Source organism: Cyclopterus lumpus, chromosome 6, assembly GCF_009769545.1.
Source record: "Cyclopterus lumpus isolate fCycLum1 chromosome 6, fCycLum1.pri, whole genome shotgun sequence".
Lineage (NCBI taxonomy): Eukaryota > Metazoa > Chordata > Actinopteri > Perciformes > Cyclopteridae > Cyclopterus > Cyclopterus lumpus.
This window is the reverse complement of record NC_046971.1, coordinates 21,508,368-21,513,460: the sequence shown is the minus strand read 5'-3', so window position 1 is coordinate 21,513,460 and position 5,093 is coordinate 21,508,368.

The following is a 5,093-nucleotide window of genomic DNA, read 5'->3' as shown; positions in this document are numbered from 1 at the left end:
CCATGCGTTTGTGTCATTTCCTGCCACTGTGTGAGAAGAACCATCACTTGGCTAAAGGATTCACGACTGCATTTGTCTCAATCAAATAAACACGTTAGAGGTCCAATATTACATTCTGTGTGTTGTGGTGCTGGCATTGGAACAGTTTTTGTGCTGTTTTGGGTAAAAGTAAAATGTTTGTTTTTGCAGAAAGAACCACTTGGTGCTCTTACTGTCTGAAAACACCCAACTCCTCTAAATTAAGGTGTTAAATGTGTTACACTTAGCCAATCGGGTCCAGTTGGGGATTTGCTCATTTCAGGTAAAAGGTTATGAAAAAGAAAGGGTTGAGTTTAGTAGTCTATTAAATCAGCAGTGTATGTTGCTTGATGGGGAAGTCAGCCCAACTGCTGATTCTTCTCTTTTATTTTTCATTAAATGAGTAGTTCAATATATTGGGTAATGTGCCGGCTATCTTTCCTGCAAAGTATTTATTAACTAATTATACAATACATATGAATATTATCATTATGCCGATATGAGGTCCTGGGACAGGGATGTCGTATGTGTACAGATTGTAAAGCCCTCTGAGGAAAATGTGTAATTTGTGATATTGGGCTATACAAAATAAACTGAATTGAATTTTGTTTTAAATGGGCAAAAGTGACCTTATGCTAAGCTAACCTTATGAGTGACATCTTCTGAGCAAAGAAGCAAATTAACACATCCCACATTTGGTTGCTCGGAAAAGACATTTCAGAGTAAGATAATGAATTGTCTGATTATAGAATAATGAATACTCTGCAACAGCAAAGTACTCATGTGAAGAGTTTCACCACTGGGGAAAACAAGCTAAGAACTTGGCCAGGCTAAAATGCCCCACAGTGTGTGTACTGGGATAGTACTGGGATAGTCAAACTCTTGTTCCCATCATAAACAGACCGCAGATCTCCAATCGCTGGAAGACGATCCGGTTGGAGAAGTGGACACATGTCTCATCAGATGACTCGTTCAGTCTAATGAGGAGATGACTCTGATGTTTCATCATTGCCTATTACGTACAGGTGTCTTCACTTCTACCGGAGAAACACCTTCTGTGGTTGAAACGGTTTCTACTTGTTCCATTTCTCCTCATCAGACTCCTCAAAGCAGGACTCTGCTTGTTGGCCGCCGCGTCCATTGTCTCCTGCTGAGGCTTCAGGCATGCTGCCTTCAACGGGGGGTCACCCGGTACACCTGGGACCATCAGAATGGCAGTAATAGTACATTTTAAAGGGCTAGAACATTGAAACATACCTATAAGACGTTCACAGTACATACAGCATACTTTATTAATTTGATATTTATGTATCTGGCCACCAATAATGATTTAATGATTAAAAGCCTATTTAGGCTAGCAACTGTGTGCTGCCTCTGGTCTGACTAAACTGATTCAATAGACACTTGTCACAGGACAATAACAAACTCTGATTTGTCACAGATGTACATAAGACTCATGAATAGATGAAGTCGGTATGCAATTCCTTCTTAAAGTATTGGTCGTTTTAAAGTTTTATACAAGACAGAGAGATTCAAAAAGAAAAAAGTTACTCCTAATGTCGAAATGTAAACTAAGCCGATGACACTTCAGACACATTGAGTGGGAACGCTCTCGTTCCTTCGTCCTTCTTAAGTTACGACCCCAGCCAAACAATCTTGCACCTGCACCAAACACATTGAGCTCGACTTTAGCGGAGGAGGATTTAAGTGTATGAATGCAGCCCGACAAAGACGTGCTCTGTGTGCCCGCACCCTGCTCTGAGAATGGTGTTGGGTTGACCTTTTGTCCTGCACTGATTCAAGGATTCAAGGTTTTTATTTGCCATTTGTGCCTAGGCCAACAGTCCAGACACATTGGAAATCGTGTGCAGGGCTCTCCGAGTCAACAGTTCAGAAATAACACTGTAATGCCATGTGTTGCCATCAGTCTGACTGTGGCAGGGAAGAAGCTGATGAAGAAGATGATGTGTTTGAGGTGTAATTTGCACAATGTGCCAGTCTGTATTATCTAGTTATTATTATGTAGTATTGACTATATTTGGTTGATCAGACAAGTTGCTCCCTCACAGGTGTCGTCTTCCCATGTGCCTATTCGGGCTGCATCTGGGTGATGTTCAGGGGTCATGACTGGGTTGATTTTTGCTCTTTTTTTTTTCATACTGCCTTGCTCTGCCACCTCTACATCAATCTTTTTTTAGAGAAAGCCTCAAAGCTTGACTGTGGCTTTAACAAGTTGAGAAAGTTTCTGTCCTCCAGTGGGCTTCGCTTTTCCTACAAGTCTTTATTTTACTTTGGTCTCGGTTTCAGTTGAAATGCATGTCGCAGCTCCGCAATTGCATAACTTCACTGTGTAGAAAACAGTCATTATAATTGTCCTCTGCGTGTTTGTTCTTATGAGGAGCTATTGTGTAGTTGCTGCCATGCAGGAGAACTGTGGTTTTGTTTCTTGCCACTGTCATATCTGTGTGCATTTTGCATGTTCTCCTTGTGTTTGCCTGCTGGGCCTCCATTAAAGGAAATCAAGTCGGGTGAATCATAAACTCTCTTTCATATCAAGGCAAGCCATTGCGGTGTGGATGGGTAAACTGAGCAGGATGTTGCCTGGCTCTCTGCCATGTGCATGCTGGGTAGGCACCAACCCCTGTGTAAAAAAACAACAACAACAACTTACAAGTGGTCTTTTCTAGAAAAGAAATGGGAAAGGTTCACACCTCTGTGAACAGAAAAAGGCAGTCGGTTGACTCTTCAGCCTATTTGACAAATCCAAAGGGGACTCAACATGGAAGCAGGCCCGGGACAGTTCGGTAAAGTTGGAAAGATATTCACAGTTTCGGACTTCCCGGCTCAATAACTCATTCACGAAACAGAGTTAAACGACTAACGACATCTCTCTGTGACCGTAGTGATGTCGACAACAAGCTACAACCTTCATTGTTCCAAAACGGGCCGGTCTCCGAGCTGGACGAATCACATTGGTCTCAATGTGCCGGCGCAGGGAGACGTGAGCGCAGGGACCCGCTCCAAAGTGCAATCCGGAAAATAAATACTCAAAAAATATTCGATAGGCTGACAAAATGAATACCATACATCAAGGAGACTCTCCTTGTTGCACTACAGCTGTAATTTTGATTAAAATGTAATTTGAATAATTTGTATGAATTTCTAAAGATATTTTATGGAAACATTATTCAATAGCTCGACTGTTATAAAGTGTAGGCTGACCAAATTAATACCATATATCAAGGGGCTCCTCCTTGTTGTACTACAGCTGTAATTTCTGAATAAAATGTATTTTGAATATTTATTATGAATTTTTAAAATTATTTTATGGAAACGTTATTCAATAGCTCCACTGTTATAAGTGTAGGCTGACAAGATTAACTTTCATTGTATGCAGTGTATTTTCACCTGACATTTAGATGGTTACTATTAGATCAGGTCATGGATGTCTCATGGCCACCAGCCCCATAACCAATGACATTCAGGATGCAGAGTGTGACTAAGTCACTGGCCAATCAGGAGCAACCTTCAACTACGCTCTACCTGCAGTGATCTTTCAGTTTGTCAGTCTTCAATGCAAACCCCAATGACTAGGGACGTGTGCAGAGCAGATGTGAAGCACTGTGTACATTTGTATTTCCTTCCATGTCTTCTGTTTTAAACAAGTAGCAAAAGCCCTGTCCAAGTAGCTGACAATGCTCTCCTTGTTAAATGACATAAGAACACTTTGAAGTAATGCCCAGCTGTAGTCTGTTTCAATCTGCTGTACTCTTAGTTTGGTGTACTGGGACAATTTTCGGATGAACTGCATTAGCCAGAATGTAATTGGTGGTACATAATGCTCATTTGTCAGCATTTCACAGACTGGGAGGGGAGGTGCATTCCGACCACCTCCAGGAAGAGTGAGGGAGTAATAAAGCAGTCTTTTAGTCTGCCCAGGAACTTTGGATGCAACATTACCTGTGGCATCGAGGTATAAAGTCTGTGGGGTCTTCTGCCTCAAGTGCTGCACAACTATGCCTATTCCTGTTTCCGTATACACATGTACCGAAGGGGTCAACTTAAAAATGCTGTATGTAGCCAGGCATCTTGTGAAATTCGGCATCACATTCCTTCATGATGTTTTGAGTGAGGTACATCTCCATAAAAACATCATCATGTATTCTTTGACCCTTTCTGACCTCTGAACTGATCACTTTAAGAACATTTTTGTTCAGACTTCGGGTTATGTTTATAGAAATCAACTTGGCAACGGGTGTTTTTTTTAGTCTACTATAGAACACTTGACTCACTCCTTTACGAAGAGCTCTTGCAATTCTCCCTCTTCTTGTGTTTGCTGCTGGTCTGAATTTTTTTTCACTTTTTGTATGAGACATTTTTCCTCTTTGTAAAACAGAGATCTTAACCAGGGACTCTCCCTTTGGCTCCATTTTCCTTTTAAACAAGTATTTTGCACTACAAGTAGGAAAAGTACAAACTGCAGTGATGTTCAAATATGGACCATTTGTTTTACGACTGTTAGGAGGTTTTATATGATGGCTCTAAAGGCAAGGGTACAACAGGGATTTTTCTTACGGAAACTGTTGTACAGCAAATTGGTCCATGGTTGCCTCAGTTTGGTTGAACCGTGCAGTGGAACAATCTTTTGCTACTTCTTTCTACTGAACTTTTTTTAATACCACTGGCAACTTTCTTAATATTTTTTTTTTTCCATTTCTTTACATGTTCAGATTGTGCTTCTCTCTGCAGCGACACATTTTGGTCATCTGCCTCTTTTTCTTTTCTGTTCTCAATGAAATCCTTCACTCCATTTCGATTTCTGGTCCATATGACCCACAGCCAATGACGATTTTTGGGATTATCTTGGCCAAATCGAAAGCTTAGATCAGATTTCTGAAGAGTAACTTTTATCTCTATTTGTAATGTTTGCACTTTTCAATGTTTTGGCCAAGGCTGTCATTCCACCAGACATTGCCCATAAGTCTTTCCTCTGGACTCTGTTTCCTATTTTTACTCTTCCCATTGTCTTCAAAGGGTGGACAGACAAAGCTAGAATATTTAGTCAAGATAAAGTT